We start from the raw sequence: 19,422 nt of genomic DNA, 5'->3' as shown, positions 1-19,422 counted from the left end.
AAATTTCTTCATATCATCTGATCTTCTCCTTAAGAAAGATCAATGTGGCAACACCATATTACATCTTGCAGTCTCTAGAGGAAACTACCAAGTAAGAATTTAACTTAAATTGTTTCAGGATTTCAGATAAAGAACAAAACATTTTGCGTTTTGATTTTAATTAATATCTAAATGATGTCTTTATCTTGAAATGATTTCAGTTACCCATGTACATTGTGAATACATGCTGCATGGGTTTTTTTTTTGGGGGGGGGGGGGGGGGGCATATAACATAAGTGAAGGAAATTAAAGTGAAACATTTTAAAAAATAGAATAAAGGGCATTTATGACATTATGGGTGACATAAAAAAAGAAAAAAATTAATTAAAACTTGAAGATGTAGTAGGAAATGCGCTTCTTAGCCCATAGCCGGGCACCAATAGCACCACTCATTCAAATTGTGTAATGTGGTACCACTTGATTTTTTTAAAATTTGGATCAAATTCTCACCTGAAGAATCTGAAAAAAAAAAAAAAAAAAAAACAATTACAACCAATTCTAAAGTAAAATCTAAAAGAATAAATAAATGTCTTTAGTGGATTCTTCAAGTTAGAAATCCTAATTGATTACATATTCGAAGAAATATTCTTTCAAGTTTCTAAAAATACTTAAAAATCAGCTAAATTACATATAAGAGCTCCAACTAGAGCTATAGTTGTTAGTTGGGACTTCTGTCTTAAACAATTCATCCTTTCGAAGCACACTGTAACATAAATAAATACAATTATTAATAAGATACAAATTAATTCCTCCTATATATATAAACAGTTCTAAATTATTTTCATAAGCAAACTTTTCTGATAACTACTTACTCTTTAAGCAACCTGCTGTTAACCATTGAATCCAATGATCAATTTATCTACTGGTGTCATCACAGTTTATATAACAAAGACTTGTCACTAATAACTTCTCTTTATTTATGGAATACAAAGTCTGTGGATGGAAATCAATGATTATAAATAAGTTATAAAGAAAAAAATGTTTTAGTATACGGTGACATTTAGTGGAGAAAGTTTATGTAAAAAGAACCTCATTTTGCCATGTTCCTGTTGCACTCGTCTTTGACCTTGATTCCTTGAGAATGCTGCATGACTATTAAACTTGTTCACCTTGGAATGGAATATCCCATCAGTTTCTATTTCAACAAATGAATAACATACCAAGAGCGAGTCTGACACCCACTAAATCTGCAAGCTGGTTAACACCTGCCGAAATGAAAGAACTAGTAAGGTATGATTAAACAAGTTGATTCTTCTCTGCGAATTACGCAACTACCACTGCTACTTACTTTAGCTTCTTAATAGCATCGCCATCCTGGTTAAAGTGCAGTACTTCCTTGGCCATTGCTTAACCTTGAGGGACTGCCTTTTCTGCAGATTTACATCTTTCTTCTACCAACAAAGGCACTTGAAGAATGAAGCCAACGACGACAATCTACTCGAAGAACTCAAAATCCTATATCCGTTCTGCCGGCAAGGAGATGAAAGGGATGAACCAATATTGGAAATGCATTAGATCCGGTTCCGAAGATGAGTTGTGATGCGCATGTTATGTAGATATAGGTATAGTTCTCGTGATATTATAGATAGGGATTGGGTTCGCTGAATGTGAAGAGTGAGGAGCACACTTTAATATTCAAATTCTGTTGCATGTAAATTATTGAGTTCTATTATAATAAGATTTTGATGAAAAATTGTTAGTTAATTGTGATATTGTTAAATCCTAGCTTGCATGTCTCGGCTGAGTGTTTTGGATGTTTTGCACTGGATCTGCCTCAAAGAATGTGATTACATGCTGTAGGGTTACTACTTCATAATGGACATTACATTTAGAGATGCTGGGATTTTACTTAAAAATTGAAACATGTCATTTTAAGATTATATTGGGTGCACTTGGAATGTGAGTCCTGTATTGGAACTTGTTGTCTTGTGTTTGAATGCTGAAATTGGGGTGTAGGTAGTGTTTATATGTGATGACGTTGAAGATGTATGATTATGTGATGCAGATTTTTTTTTTTTTTAATGGGAGTGTGTTTGGTTTGCCAAACTATGGAATGGTCACGGATTATAGAATGAAACTTTACGAATGAATTATTATTTGTGTACATATACATTTATATATATAGTAAAACCTCTCATAGTTTAATAATGGTGACTAACTAATTTTATTACTATAAAGAAGTTATTACTTAATAGAGGTAGTTATAAAATTTTTTTATTATAATTATGTTTTGTGTACAATATTAGGATTTTTATTCATGTTTTAATAGTATTAGGATTTCAAATTCAGCGTTTCAATTGCTTACTTTGAAATAGATAGAATCATGTCTGAACTACAAATATATGTCCTATGGAATTGTAAAGTATTTGTTGCATGTCCATTGATGTAAGCCACAGACAATTGCAATTTTTTAAACATTGCAAGATTAAGACCCAATGTCGATGATGACAGACCGCTCGACCCTCCCTATCCCATAAGCTCGATCGCACCTATGAGACTGGGCGCGAGACTGCCGTGTGGGAATCTAAAAAAAACTGGTATTCTGATACGTTTTTCATAAAAACATTTGCTTGGATTCATTTTGAAAGCATAAACACATAAGATATATATACATTTGAAAATCTGAAAGCTAACTCGTACGTTCATAAAAAATCCAAAAAACGGATGATATTAGATCTTCATATCTTTATATCAACAAGGAGATAAACATGGGAATAAAACATAACTCTGTAGCGGACATGCATGACATTTTTACACACATGATGAGTCGGTGATGTGTGGCCCAACTCGAGAGGAAACGCTCCTTAGCAGACTATACTGTGAACCTGGGGAAGGTTAAAAAGGGGTGAGGAAATACTCAGTGAGTGGGGGATTGGGGAGAGTTTGCAAAACATTCTTCAACAATAGTCATGACATGCAATAGTTCTTGTGAAATCCTAAAAACAGATTCATGAACGTGTTATGGAAGTAACTAAATCATCCTGTATGCATATATAACTTGTTTTCTAATATTGTTTAAGTACTGTTATCTCATTATTTAAACTGAAAACAAATTTTGAATTATAGCTCATCATGAATGCTTAAAATTCTGTTTTGGAAACTTAAAACATATGTAAGTGCTTATGCTTCTGGAACAATGTTTCCTATAAGTCATGTTGCAACCATCTATGTCATCACTCAAGAATGCATGATTATGAAATAATAACTCTACTAGTCATGCTGCAAACATCCAAACCATCATTCAATGAAACTCATGATCTACAAAACAAAATCTAGTAACTAAATTTATAACTGTTGTGATGATATAAAATTGAAAGCTGATTTTCTGAAACTAGCACTGGTAAATGATTTTGGAATACTGTAAACTTATGTGATAATGATTTAAATTGAATACTAGGCTTTTATAATACTGAAAAATATAAGATGTATTTATTCTGAAACTGGGCTAATACTGAAAGCTTCTTTAATTATTCTAAAAACTCATATTGAGAATATACGCTCATAACAGATGCTAAAAACGAATGTGATTTTGAACATTCTAAAACTAGTTATGATATTAATAACAGAAAACTCTCACCACACTGTACCCTCGGGGAATCTGTCTTACCTGGTGGGGCGCCCACACGTAGGCAGAGCAAGGGATGTATGTCATACCCAGCAAGATCTATCATGCGCGGGCAGAGCCATTGAAACTATCATACCTGGCGACAGTGGCGGATCCAGGTTTTTGTCTAGGGGGGCCTCGGGGCTCCGCCATTATTTGCCAATAAACTAGTGAAAACATTAAAAAATCATTAAACCTTAATTAAAAAAAGAATGTCAATACACAATATTTCTTACTTGAATAAATCTATAAGAAGCAAAATTTTGAGTAAAAATGTTGAGTAAATTTTGAACAAAACCTTCTTAATATTTTTATTTTGGCTTTCAAAATTACAATATAAATTTTCATAGCATTGATAAACCTAGCATTATAAGCTAAAGTCAACCAAAACTTAAATACGTCAACGTTACTTTAACTTTTAATATGAATTAATAAAAGAGGGGAATTTTTTTTAGTTAAACATAGATAGTAACTCAAATTTTTAATAATTTTGAACAACTGAACGGTGAAGTTTAAAATGTAGAAAAGGGTGGGTGAAGAGTGAAGAATAACGTCCTTTAAAATATAGTTAAGGTTTTAATTTAAGAAAACAGATTCATCTTAGACAGAAAATAAAAAATAAATCACAAGATTAATATCTTTTTCTCTCAAATTAGAATAAAAAACCTCAAAAGAAAAAAATGATCCAATCCTTAATAAACTAATTGAAATGAATACCAACTCCTAAAATTGATAAACAAAAAACGGAGCTAATTATGACACCTTGAGTAGTGAAAATTTACAATTTAGTCTTTAAAATTTCAAGAGTGAATAACATGAGAAAGAGAAAGAGAGAGTAAAGAATTAGGGGATAAAATCATAAAAAACAGGTAAAGTGTGTAGAAAAACACTAAAGAGAGTTTTAAACTTTAATATGATGTGAGCTTGGAATATATATATATATATATATATAATAAGTTTTTGTAGACCTAGATATATAGTATGTTATCTGAAGGTGGGTTTGGGTAATATGTTAATTAACAATTGTTTTTTGCCTTTATATTAATAATTTTTTTTCAAATTGAGGGTATCCGCCCCTGCTGCGGACCACTCAATGCCTAGCAGAGCCAATAAAATATGTCATACGCATGCGCAAGCCAAAACTGAAACTATCATATATATATATATATATTAATAATAAGTTTTTTTATAGACTAGATATACAGTTGTATATCTGAAGGTGGATCTGGGTATATATGTTAATTAACATTTTTTTGGCCTTTATATTAATAATTTTTTTTTCAAATCTGAGGGTATCCGCCCTTGTTGGCGGACCACTCAAGCCTAGGCAAAGCCATAAAATATGTCATACGCATGCGCAAAGCCAAAATCTGAAACTATCATACCCTGCGGAATCCTGCATCGCTCAGGCAGAGCCAAAATCTATATCTCTGGGGAACGGGTACTTTGCAGGGTGGTTTGTAAGTCATACTATATTTTCTTAACCCAATACATTTATTTCTTCAAAACATAGGCCTTTATAAAATTATTAAAACATTATGAAATAATTTATGGTAGTGGTATTCTGTGCTAAAATGTAAAGACAAGTAATGAAAAACATGAGGGAGCCAAAAGAGACTTTACACAATTATTAAATAAGTCTACAATTCACGTGACAGACACTTCCACAAAACTCGATGCATCTAGTTTTAAAGACACCCTCAATACTCTTAAGCTAACACTAACCCTGCAAAAATTGTAACATGTAATTCTTAATTAGGTTTGCACTCCATGTGAGTCTCATAGATATGAAAAGCATTGGCTTTGCTTTTCTTCCCGTGTAGACACACCAGCAAGCAACTATCAGTATATTATTATGTCTATTTATGACTACTTGGACTCGTGAAATTATCAGATTTATCAGTTTTTATGAGCCCCATATGTTCTCAAACTTTCAACAACTTTTAGAAAAGGGAAAATATGTTAATGGAAATATTCAATGCATCTCTTTCAACTATTTGACCGATATCAAACAAAGCAATAATAAATTATTTTAACCTTTTATCATTAACACCCAATTGAAAATACACGGTTGTCTTTAACTAATAAGATATTTTGGTAAAACCTTTAATTAACTAATACTGAAGGTTCTCACCACAACTATCTCACATATAATCAAGTAGTATAAAGTCAAGAGCATATTAATAAGTCTTATAAATCATGCATATTTGACAAATATTCAAAAATCACGTTTAGGGGTGAACTGAAATTTTCAACAATGTTTCAAAACTGATTCTTTCAACATCACATTACCATAGCATATGTCCGACACTAATCATAAGATATATACCACATTCATATAGAAGCAAATCATGCCAAAACTTATGAAATTCATGCAAAATGGGGGTAGAATGAAAGTTTTAAACATACTTTCAAACTGACAGAATGCACCCCTTCTCTCCTTTTACCAAGAAACCATTACCAACATCACAAACCTCACCGTATACAATTCAACCAATTCCTATCTTACAGCAACATTTATTCATATAGCATGAATATATAAATTTCTATACCAAACTTCATCAAATTCACATTTACAATTCAAAGTAAATTCAGGGAATTTGAAGAATAAATAAATTTACATACTAGCTAAAATGTGAAATTTTTTAGAAAACCATTATGTATGCACTCACTAGTCTTTAACTAAAATTTTTTTCCCATTTAAGCCCATTTTAAAGAATAAACCCACCAATAATACACTTATATATAATATATACAAATAAAACAAAGGTAAAATTATAATAATATCTCATCTTAATCATAAACATACCCATTTACAATTAACAGCCAACCTCAACACTCCACATTATTAAAAATCTGCAGAATCCTCCCTTAATTATGCATTTCTTCTCTTCCAGATTTTTCAACAAGACAAGCAATTATGGTAAAGACACATGCATGGTTTTCACAAAATAAGGAAAAAGAACATTTAAAACTCACTTACTGCTCACGCCAAAACTCCTCTCTAACTACTCACTTTCTTCCTTCAACTAATTACCAACCTTTACATTCATCTCTACCTAGATAAGACAACGTTTCCAAGCATTGAAAGCAAAGCTTACCCAAAACTCAACTCAGTTGACAACTCTCAACAACCAATACACTTTCCAGCCAAATTACCTTAACTCCCTCATTTAAAACACCATTCAATCTATATCACAAAGGCATTCCAGCCGATTACATGTAATCATAGTATCCAGCCACCATCACAATTGATTGAAACAACCAAATGCATGCAAGGTCAATAGCAAGCAAATAACATTCCATTTTAAAACTCAAATCAACCATCTAAAATCTCGTCCGAAAACATGCAGAGAGGTAAATCAAGCAAGTTACATTTAGCTCAAACTATCAAAACACAACCATGGCATACCACAATTAACATGCAAGCATAGATCTGAATTTTTAAGGAAAGTTTTCATTAAATCCACCACCATTCAGCTCAACCACAACTTCAGCAAGCTCAAACATCTCTTTTTTTTTTTTTTTTTTTCCCTCCAATCCCAGCTTAGATCTGGGTTAATCTTGCTCGGTTTTGCTCTCTCCACCGATTCCAGATACACTCTCACTCCTCTGGCTGAACCTCACAGTCCCTTCTCTTTTTTTTTTTTTTTCTTTTCTCTCTTCTTCTCTCGTGTTTCTTCTCTCCCAGTCTCCTTCTTCTTCATCTGGTCGAAAATCAGCTTTCTTATATTTTAATCTTTCTGAATTATACGACTGCCCAGATTACAGAAATTCGGTAAACCCCTGCCACATAAGCTTTCCTTCAAAAAAAATCCAGATTTTGCCCCTGGTACATGCAAACCCAGCAGGTTCCTTTTCTTGCAATTTCATTCCCATAAAACTTTAAAACTACAAAAATCCCCTTCCATAAAAATAAAATCACAAGGAATATGTAATATATATTAGGATTAAAAAAAAAACAGGGTTTCACAGTGAATTGCAAGTTACAAATTAAGTGGAGGAGAGAATCAAAGAGTTACAGTAGAATTGGTGATTATATTCGACAACTTACTACAATAATCGAATAGATTTAATATCTTTCTCAATCATCCAAATGAACAACAAGTCATATATACTTTATTGAAGAAACATTGCTACAATTAGATAAGTTAGAAAGGAAATAATCATGAATATGATATATGGTATACAAAAAAATTTGTCAAGAAGTCTAAACATTTGAGACGTAGAAATATTTTGGCTTCAACATACTCTGATACATTGTTTGTAAACCGATTTCTAATGTTGGCTCTTCAGAATATTTTCTAGTTGCACCACTGTCATTATAGTTTCTAAACTATTTAGAAAAAAAACTCACCTCCTCTTGGGATTTGAGTCCCTCGGTGCATTCGGATCTGACATGATATGGAATACTGGGGAAGGGTGTGACACACTCATAAGGGATGTAACAGAGGGTGTTGTAGTAAAAGATGATGTCTTTTCTTTCAAGAACTTATAACTCAATAATTAAAAAGGTGTATGGGCAAAAATCGTCATGGGCCTTACTAGGTGCAAGCACAAAAATCTACTATATGGTTTAGGGCATGGACTAACTTGGCTAGGTTATCTTCAAAGGTCTAGAGTCATAATCAAACCCTAAGACATCTACTTCCTATTCCATACTCATCCTAATTCATCAAGAATCATGAATCTTATATGAATTAGGATCTTACTCCTTCAAAGACAAGTAAATTAGGACTTTTCTATTTATTGGAACTGTACCATTATGGACTAAAGTCTTACTGAGATTCGAAATCACTATGACACCATTATATAATAGAGTATTGCTCTCATAAAGGACCATTATTTAATTACATACTAACTCCTAGTTCCTGTTCTAGAACTTACACCTTCCTCGTAGCTCTAATATTCGATCAGACCTGGTAACCGTTCCTTCCTTAGCCCTCACTAAAAGCTTTTTTCAGCCTTGTGACTTGAGCGTTGAATGTCTAGGTAGACACCACACGGTTTTTACATAAGCTTCACGCTTGTTCTTTTATATAAGCTTCAAGCTTGTTTTTTGTGTGTACAAGTTCAAAGATGTTAGTGGCTTCAACTCTAAGATCATGTCACGTGTTATTTTACCATTACAAAAGGGAGTAAAAAATCTTTACAAAAAATGTTACACAATCCAAAGTATCACAAACTGTAAGCCATATAAATTTAATTGAGCACAAAATCAGAAACATTGTCACGAAATCGTTTATCAAATCTCCAGTTGAAATTAAAAACTTTTAACCCTTCAAACGAAAACCAATACATTTTTCCCCATATTTTCCAGCAACCAAACACATTCCATTATCCCACTCTATCAAGAGAAAGTAAAATCCCTTAGACTAACACAGCAGTTGAGTTAGTTAAAATGAGCTTTGTCTCACTATCAAACCAAAAGAACATAAAAGTTCAAAAGTTTCTCTTCAATTATCACCGTTTGACTAGTTTACAAGGCAACAACAAAAACGAATAAAGGAATACAAAGAAACAAAAGTTGAAGGGAGTTTACTGAGAAAATGTTGGGGGTTTAAGGAGGGTTTGGAGGATAAGGTTTGAGTTCGAAGTAACACTTCACAGTTATGCGCTAAACTGAAGAGAGAGTAGTTAGTTTCACTTTTATGTGATATACTATAGCATAAATATAATAAATACATTGAACCTCTACAGTGATACTGTATATAAGAATAACTTCCATGTAATCATAAAAAATTATGATCTCAACTTAGGCCAGTTATAAATAAGAATAAATACATTGTACTAAGTTATAATTTCTAGGTCTCGTCCTAAGGTCTGCTTGGAGTTTTTTTTTCATTGGTTTTGGAGGGTTTTTAATTAGACTGGTTTTGAGGTGTTTAAAAACCCTCTACTTGCCAGATTTTTAATAGGTGTTTTGAGGGGTTTAAAAACCCCCTAAAACCGTGTAGTGTATTTTGGGGGTTTATAACCACCCCAAATGGGGTGTTTTGACTGGTTTAAAACTTTTAATCCCCAAAAAACCCCTTCCACTCCCTTTTACAATTTGTCGCTGCTGTAGATTCTTCTAGCACACAAATCTCTCAATCTGTCATTGATGTTCTCTCTCTAGCACACAATTCTCTTTCGCTCTCCTCACTTTCAGCAAGGAGAGATAGGCTTTCTTCTTTTCATGGTTTTTAACACGGCAAAAGGGTAGACAGCAAAAAGGATCCAAAGAGAGATATATGTTAACTATTGCACAAAAAGAATGACTTTATAATTCTTTCGAAAATTATATCATAGCTAAAATATTACTTATGGTCACATGTTTTATTTGATGTAGGAATTGAATTAATTATAAAGTTAATAAAAGCTGTTGTGTGAAAATTGAATTAAGCAAATGTTTTAAAGGAGCCAAAATGTAGCATTTAGTTGTATATACAAAGTTAATTAAGCAAAAGAGAGTGTTTTACTTATGGATATATATGTAAATTTATCATTTTAAAAAACGGTCAGAATCGCTGGAAAATAAACTCCCAAGCACAAGTTCGATGTTTTAAAACCGTACTAAAAAACCCCTCAAAACCACTACGGTGGTTTACCCCAAAACACGTACGATGGTTTACCTCATAAAACGTACTGAAACTCCAAGCAGACCTACAAGAAACCGTTAAGCAAATCGTGTAGTGAAGAGAGATATAAAAAGATGCCGTCTGTAGTTTTGAATACATGATTGAAATGATGGTGTAGACATGTACAGGCATTTAAGTGTAGTAAGAAATACAAAGAGATAAGTGAACAAAGTTTTGAAGAAAGTTTTGATTTTGCGATTCACAGACGGTAGAGAGAGGGTTTTGATATTGTAGTCTAACTAACTTATAATAAGTTATCCGATGGTGGTGATAGAGATGAATTTGATACTGGAGGAAGACTTCTTGGTGGATTGGCCACTGGTGGTGGAGGAGAGGAATTCGTTGGTGGAGTAAATACTGGTGGTGGTGGAGGTGAACTCCTTGGTGTATTTGGAGGCGGCACAGTAGTGAGAAACATTCGAAGAAAAGAAAAAGAGAGGAAAGTGGCCTTCTTTTTCAGAATGCAAAATTACCACATTATCCTTCTTCAAAAGGGAATTCACTAACAAATTCGATGAAAAGTGGTTGTTTGTCATTTCCAAACTTTTTGAATACCAAGTGGTCTTCACGGAAAACTATGGGTGGGTGCATGTCGTTCAGCCCCATCCCTTTTGGAATGTAAAGTGGTGAATGTGTCTCTTTATTTATCAAATGCCTCAAATTTACTAACTTTTCCATCCCTTTAACTACTAGAGAATAAAGTCTACAAACACAAGTGTAGCCTTATAATCTTTTGTTAACTAATATCTAAGGTTTCGTTTGGTTCATTATTCTGATAGTTTTTAGAATAATCTTTTGAAAAAAGTTAAATTGGGCGGGTATTACGATGTAGAATTTAGAAATTAACGAAAATATCCTTTATGTTTGTTCATTTACTAAACACCCCTATAATAAAATATTAAAAGTTAACAAAAACACCCTCAACCCACCCATTAAATACGGACAACTGGCCACCACCGTTGGAGGGTGGCCGGAGTGTTTTTGTAATTTTTAAAAAAAATATTTGGGGGTGTTTAGTTAAATTAACAAATTTAGGAGGTTTAAAAGAAATTAAAAAATATAGAATAATATTTTGGGAATAATGACATTTTACTGTTTAACTTTTTTTAGAATACTAATAATAATATTCCCAAAAGCGAACCAAACGAAGCCTAAGATATCTTAAATGTATAAAATAAAATTTTATTTTAAGAATAATGATGATGGGGAAGGTTCTCCGCCTTAAAGGAGTACCTAACATGAGGAAGAAACTGTGTCATTTGCTGTAAAATTTAAGTGGAAAAGTTTCAAGACTGCAGATAAGACAAAAAAAATGGTTTGCGCTCGCATTGATTTTAATTGTACTATCTGAAGATGTCTATTCAAATTTAATTCAGTTAGCAGTATAAATTTTTGATAAACAACAGAGAACATCAATTGCTGCTATTGTGAGGGACATAAGTGCTAGAAGTGATGCAGAAAGCAACCAGTTCAAGAAAGTCTTAAAGACAGCTGCTTGTAAAACAAGCACAGAATTGTTAATTCGATCACCAGTGGTCTCAGAAATACATTCTCAATAGCTGATACTTCAAAACTCCAAAGGATTGATATGGGCAACAGTGTGAACTGCCCTTAGACTTCCAACTTTGCCAGCAGGCAGAAGTTTGGCCTACATCAAGCTCAAGAATGTCAGCAAAATCTAGTAAAAGACTCCAGAGTGTCAAATTAAATAAAAATATGATAGTCATGACAGTACCATAAAAAAACCACAGATCCAGAAGCAAAAACAGGATATGCGCCCCACTGGCCTCGACACAGCACGTCAACAAAGTTTTGGTTTCTTGCCTACATCAATCATGGAACCAATGTGAACGAGGATTTACTTGAGCTTCCATCCCTACAAAAACCAGAAATTTAGACAATAAGCAATTAGAATCAGTCACCTTGACAGAGCAAAAGATTTGTGCAATCTGAAAGAACTCAGGACCCTGATGAAGCACAGAGAGAACTGAACGAAATTTTCAAAATTTGCCAGAGAAAGCAAGGCAATATGAGATATACAAAAAGCGCTTCAAAATGCCCAGAGCTCAAATATATGGTGGCAAGTTTGATTGTCGCAGTTACTTTTACTGCTGGCATAAACCTTCCTGTGCAGCCTTCCAGGAGGGTTGGTTGAAAAGGAATTCAACAGTTTGCAGAACAACGGCTTTAGTTTAAGTTCTTTACAGTAAGAAACAACATTGCATTTTTCACATCCTCCTGCATTGTCATTGTTTGCTCAGCTTATCCCCTTTCAAGGAAAAATTATTAAATGTTGATGTTACTCACAAGGTCATGTGAGTGGCTGAATCATTCATGGCTACTTCTTCCGTTGCTGCGACATGGGAAAACATTCACATTTTTCAGGTCAGGATGGATAATTAAGGTTCTAATGGCTATCATGCTGGGACTGTCGTACCATGTTCGGTATTTGGGACTTCTTTTGTAAGAAGCTAATCATCTCTCCTGAAAGAAACAGAAAAAAAAAAAAAAAAAATTGTTTTTTAGGGTGAAAGTTGAAGCGTTGAACATAAAGTTGAGGTCCTAATATTATAATTGCAGTTATAACTAAAACAGATAATAATCTATGAAAAGTGGGTTTGCAACCTAAGAGTCTGAATCAATTTGAACGTCCCTATGAGTGATAAGAGCTTTAATGTAGATAAATTGGATGCTTGGTTTAAATAACAGAAAATAAATACTTGTAAGAAAAAGAAAAAAAAATAAAATACAAAGATGAATAAAAAGAACCTCAAAATGCCAAGCTTCTGTATACATGGTCTTATGATCTCATTGTCGAGAAATATTTAATGACAATATAACCTGGTTCACTGCATCAAACATAAATTAGGACATTATGAAGCTTCAAGTTCCCTGTTGTAACTGCTTTGCTGGTCTGAAAATCCAGGTTGTTATTTTGAGATGACTGCAAGTACATTATCCAGAGAAAAATTAGGTAAAATGGAAAGCTTACAGAGAACTAAACCAGACTCAAAATATGTTAAATTGCATAAAATGACTTCAAATCTTTTATCTTCTTCGGCTTGTCACATTTTGATTTCTATCTGTGTTAGACCACAAAACATTATAGCACTTCAACAACTTAATATATGTGTGCTGAAATGAGTCTACCCAGTAACATTAATCAAGATTGTTAGCATTGAAATCTGGAGTGATAAAAAGTATGCATAAATTGGAGACCATGGTCCAATGTATACCTGCATGGTTTCTGAGTTGTCCTATGGAGAAGGCACCCTGCGAAGTATTGCAGCTAGTTGTACGGAATGAAGATATGTCCTGATTGTAATCTTCTTTTCCTTCTTCCATCCTTCTAATCTCATCATTGGAGATATTTCAATTTTGAGAAAAAAGAATAACTGATGAAGTAATACTATCAAACTCCAAAGACCTTTTCATTCTCTTCGATAGATGGCGGATCCAGACCACTCTCTGCAAGCAACACAAGCATTAAAGCAATACTTGAACAAGTAAATTTATGTGCCTTTGAAATGAATCTAAAACTGTAACATATTTAGTGATAATTACAATTAAATTCGAAATGACAGAAAATATTGATAATGCCTATCATCAATAAAATTTACCTTTCAAGAGAGGTATAAAAAACAAAAAGAAAATAGAAATATAGATATCAGGGGAAGGACTAAAGAATATATGGAAAGCGAATGCCAATCACCTGGTTTCAAATTTTGAGACATCCAGAAAAGTCATTGGATGCGTTGTGAATACAAATTTCTTTAACCTGTAAATTGTAACAATATAATCAACAATCGACCACATTGAACTTCAAATTCGAAATAGTAATAAAGTTTCTAGCAGAATTAATCAACCCCGACAAACCTAGCATTTTCAATAAGTAAATTAAAATAATAAGAAATTGAAGTGTTGAATATTAATCCCGAATTCAAAAGAAGTTGTTACTATTGCTCCAAACACTAATGCAACATGTAATTTGATTAAACAAAGATCATATATATACATAAGTAATTATCTTGGCTGTGTGGTTGATAGTTACTGCCACCGTTTGTCCATTTATAACCAATTTCAATGTCTTGGGCCAGTCCTCTCCTATTCCCTCAAAGTATCGATCTTCTAGAATACGAGAAAAATCGATTTTCAATTCCTTGGTGTGGTCCTCTGGAGAAGGTGTCTGGGAGTGCCTTTAGCAAGCAAAGGGCATGAATCTAATATGTTCTTCTTCTTCTCCCTTCTTTGTATTATCGTAAGTCCACTCTTCCCATTTGGCTAAATACAAAAATTGGAGTGTTTCAATTTGGGAAAGAAACCAGAGCATGAAGATGATGAAGAGGTCCAGTTTCAATTCCCCAAAATCACCATCCAATTGTACCTCCAAGATATGGATAGTTCTTCAAGGGATGGTAAAGGCTTGTTTTGGCTCAAGTTTGGGAATAAAGTAAACAGTAAAATACAAAAAAAACTCATAATATTATTCAATTTTTTTAAACACCTTTAAAATTGTTAATTAATTAATATCTCTAAATATTTTTTTAAATTTAAAAACACCTCTAAACCCATATATAATAGATTCCGACCACACATCGTAAAGTTGGCCAAAATCTGTGCTAGGATAGAGTCACACTATCAACTGGTCTATCGGTAGTACGTCGATCTAGTTTTTTCTGGCCAGATCCACGAAAAAGGCCATATCGAAGCACAACCGGCAAGATCAACCGGCATATGTCAAACGGCGACTGAGCCTATCTTCGGCGGGGTGATGGCCAGCTGTTCGTATTTGATGGTGGTGGATTAGGGGTGTTTTGTTAACTTTTAATTTTATTATATGAGTGTTTTTTAAAAAACAAAATATGGGGTATTTTATTAATTTGTAAATATTATAGTAATACCCATCTAATTTTATTTTTTTTAAAATTTTTCCAAAAACGTAAAAATATGAACCCAAACGGAGCCTTACAATTTGAGCAAGGGAAAAGTGCTTTGCTGTCATGATGAACATCACCACTTAATTCCTCCATCCCTTTGGCCGAAAGACATGCACACCACCCATACTTTGTCCGAAAGTGTGATACCCAAAAAGTAAGGAAATGACAAATAGCCACTCTCCGTTAGAATCTGTTAGTGAATTCCGTTTGAAGAAGGACAGAGTGGTATTTGGGCCACTTTCCTCTCTTTTCTTTCCTTTTATTTTCTTCACAATTTTTCTTTTTACTGGGTGCACCTCCAAAGAAAGCAGCAAACCCTCTCCCTCCCCCCCTCTTTCTTTTCTCTCTTCTTTTTTTTTTTTCTTGTCCTCTTCCTCTTCAATTTTCTTCTCTTTTGAAGATCTGCCAGCCGCTTCTCCTTTTTCTCTTTGCGGATTCGGCCAGTGATTCAGCCAATTCTTTTCGCCGTTGAATATGAAAAACTACACTGAGTTGCCTAGGTATTACTCTTAATTTTTTAATTACCTCTCTTTCACATCATTGTCAGATACATCTCAAGATTAAAACTTTCTAGAGAATTCAAAAGGTTGCAAAAGCTTTGTATGCATTATTCACAACAATTCCAAAAAGCTCTTCACTCCCAAACCATCTCAGATGTTGACAGTTCCACCTCATTAGGATATCATGCATATTGAAAATTTTAAATCCACAAAGAATAATGTCAAGTCTTTCTTTTCTTTTTATATGGAGAAGGGCGAATATCGTGTATCAAACATATTAAATACTTCTGTTAACTGCTATGCCAATATTTACGAGCAAAACATTTCAGAATTAGATTCTTCAGTTCTTCAATATTGCCTAGAATTTAGCTACAGGTACTGATTTAACGAATATTGAAAAAGTTTAAAAGAATAGAAATAACGCTAGAGCAAAATGTTAAACTTAGAGGCTAGGTGGCTTAAAGTTCCACTCTTAAGTGTTCAGTCAGAGCTAATGACAAATGAAGCATGAAAAATGCAAGTTGCAAATCTTGCACATTTATCACATTAAAGTTTTTCATTCACCATTCGGTTATAGAATTAGCTTTTCAATAAAAATTCAAGCTCGAAAATTCCTACTAGATATTTACGTATACAAGTAGAGAGAAATTTGTTGCAAGTAAACATAGTAACAAATCATTAAGAAACATATCTTGCTTCCAGAGTTAAATCAATACTATAAATAAACAATTACTACAATAGAAAGAAACAGCAAACTTACATGCCTCTAAAAGCAAGCACATATCAGCATAATTAGCACTTGTAGCATTATTGAATAATTTAACCAGTCAAAATCTTCTGTTATATGCTTTTCAACTAAGCATAAATAAAAGAACGAAGAATAGAGAGAAGTTACCAAGCATAACTAACTGGTATATGATTGTTGGTTTGCTTCCTGGCACTGTTCTCCAATTGTAAGTACCATCATTTAGAACGAAATCTGTAAACCTAATCACATTCTCCCCTATGACGTGCAAGTATCTGCAGTGAGACGAGAAATATTTGTTTAGGGGCTGAAAGTTTAAGCTTTGAATATAAAGTTCCATGTCTTAATAACGACAATTGCACTTAAAAACTAAATCAGACAAATAATAATTTGTGAAAAGTGGGTTTGCAACCTTAAGGACGGAGGTTATGTTATATATTCCACGGCACATTGCTCCTGTCTATCTTGTGCAGCATGATAACGACTCTGTAGATGAAATTTGATGCTTGGTTTTCAAAAAGTAACCCTGTCTCGAAATTATGAGGAGAGAAAGATGAACTCAGATATTTTGATTGATAAACTTTCCAATTTCAACTGCATTCACAAGAAACTTAAATACGTTAGCCCTGAAACTTTTGGACGAAAATAAAAGAATTGAAGTGTGGACTGGACTTGCGAAAGCATTTCAGCCCATCAAATGATTAGGTGATTTTGAGACTATTTCGGCTTGCAAAAACAATCCAAGCAATTTCTTAACTCTTCAAAATACTCCATTCACATATGATTCATATAAATTAATAAGGTGTTTTCTGATAATTATCAATTTCTGTATAATGTTAACTCATTCACTATGTCTTATAGAGTGTTTGTTCACTGTCCTTACAAAATAATATTTGCTTCTTCACCACTGCAAGAATTAATTTGTTAAGAAGAAAGGTTCCAGGAAATAACCTAATGAATTCCATGAAGAATCAAAGAAGAGGATACTTTCAGTTCAAAGTTGAGTATAAAGTACACCTCATCAATGGATTGACATAAGAACACAAAAAGAGGATAATTAACACTGTGATAACTTCTTCAACATTACTTCACTTTACAAGATTTGTACAGTTTCTTGAATTATTAGTAGCAGAGGCAATTAAAAAGAAGGAAATGGATTCAAGGCTTTCCAGGAAATTGCCAACAATGATAGAGGTGTCTTTGACAATTCTGTTAAGACAAAGATTCTGGTACACACACACACAGGAAAAAAAAAAATAAAAAAAAAATTCTGATTATCACTTGAACATGGTGTTGTACCTTGCCTCAAGGTTCAGGCGCTTCAAATTGTTGCAACTGTGAACAAGAAGCTTGAGACTCCATTGCACGAAGCTTGTCATCAAGGGAAAGCAAATGTGGTAATGCTGCTCTTGGAGACTAATCCATGGATGGCTACAAAGCTTAACTATGAAAATGGAGGTGCAATTTCCATTGCCTGGATAAAAATGGCATTTGATGTGGTGAAGCTCATGATGAATCAATCCTTGTTGATGGACTCTAAAAAGGATGAGGATGATTTAACTGCTCTATATGTTGCCACATCAATGGGGAACACAAGTAAAAATCAAATCTCATTCTTAAAGTCTAGAAGAAACATGGCTTATAACGCAGAAGTTGTTCAGAGCATATTGGAGGTGCTGCTAAAAAAACCAACAAGACTGGATATTCTCTCCATTGCACTGTGCCTGTAGCAGAGGACTCTTGAAGATAACTAGATTGTTTTTAAGGGTTCACCAAGACCTTGCTCTGAAATACAATGAGAAAGGTTACACCCTATTGCACTTTGCAGCCATGCATGGCAGAGTTCCAATCCTTGATGATTATTCTTGTTAAGTTCTCCGCCTTAAAGGAGTACCTAACATGAGGAAGAAACTGTGTCATTTTGCTGTAAAATTTAAGTGGAAAAGTTTCAAGACTGCAGATAAAGAACAAAATGGTTTGCGCTCGCATTGATTTTAATTGTACTATCTGAATGATGTCTATTTCAAATTTAATTCAGTTAGCAGTATAAATTTTTGATAAAGCAACAGAGAACATCAATTGCTGCTATTGTGAGGGACATACGGTGCTAGAAGTGATGCAGAAAGCAACCAGTTCAAGAAAGTCTTAAAGACAGCTGCTTGTAAAACAAGCACAGAATTGTTAATTCGATCACCAGTGGTCTCAGAAATACATTCTCAATAGCTGATACTTCAAAACTCCAAAGGATTGATATGGGCAACAGTGTGAACTGCCCTTAGACTTCCAACTTTGCCAGCAGGCAGAAGTTGTGCCTACATCAAGCTCAAGAATGTCAGCAAAATCTAGTAAAAGACTCCAGCCAGTGTCAAATTAAATAAAAATATGATAGTCATGACAGTACCATAAAAAAACCACAGATCCAGAAGCAAAAACAGGATATGCGCCCCACCTGGCCTTGACACAAGCATGTCAACAAATGTTTTGGTTTCTTGCCTACATCAATCATGGAACTAATGTGAACAGAGGATTTACTTGAGCTTCCATCCCTACAAAAACCAGAAATTTAAGGCAATAAGCAATTAGAATCAGTCACCTTGACAGAAGCAAAAGATTTGTGCAATCTGAAAGAATTCAGGACCCTGAGTGATAGACACGAGAGAACTGAACGAAATTTTCAAAATTTGCCAGAGAAAGCAAAGGCAATATGAGATATACAAAAAGCGCTTCAAAATGCCCAGAGCTCAATTATAATGGTGGCAAGTTTGATTGTCGCAGTTACTTTTACTGCTGGCATAAACCTTCCTGATGCAGCCTTCCAGGAGGGTTGGTTGAAAAGGAATTCAACAGTTTGCAGAACAACGGCTTTTAAGTTCTTTACAGTAAGAAACAACATTGCATTTTTCACATCCTCCTGCATTGTCATTGTTCTGCTCAGCATTATCCCCTTTCAAGGAAAACAAATTATTAAATGTTGATG

General features: G+C 33.8%; 1 long non-coding RNA gene across 12 annotated transcripts in view; it reads right to left on the bottom strand.

Annotated features, from left to right (window-relative positions):
* Positions 1 to 19,422, bottom strand: part of LOC116128207 — a 46,202-nt gene that overhangs the window by 24,289 nt on the left and 2,491 nt on the right. For 6 of the 12 annotated variants that reach the window (XR_004127710.1, XR_004127713.1, XR_004127712.1 and 3 more), the window contains 6 exons: positions 19,161 to 19,356; positions 18,847 to 18,991; positions 18,549 to 18,757; positions 17,745 to 18,339; positions 16,858 to 17,039; positions 16,596 to 16,720 (listed from right to left, as the gene is read on the bottom strand). This is a non-coding gene — a long non-coding RNA (uncharacterized LOC116128207). The remainder of the gene's footprint in view (positions 1 to 16,595; positions 16,721 to 16,857; positions 17,040 to 17,744; positions 18,340 to 18,548; positions 18,758 to 18,846; positions 18,992 to 19,160; positions 19,357 to 19,422) is intronic. The other 6 variants (XR_004127711.1, XR_004127718.1, XR_004127716.1 and 3 more) reach the window with 6 other exon arrangements.

This window comes from Pistacia vera, unplaced genomic scaffold (assembly GCF_008641045.1).
Source record: "Pistacia vera cultivar Batoury unplaced genomic scaffold, PisVer_v2 Contig198, whole genome shotgun sequence".
Taxonomy (NCBI): domain Eukaryota; kingdom Viridiplantae; phylum Streptophyta; class Magnoliopsida; order Sapindales; family Anacardiaceae; genus Pistacia; species Pistacia vera.
The sequence above is the reverse complement of the archived record's forward strand: the minus strand, read 5'-3'. Positions and strand labels throughout refer to the sequence as shown.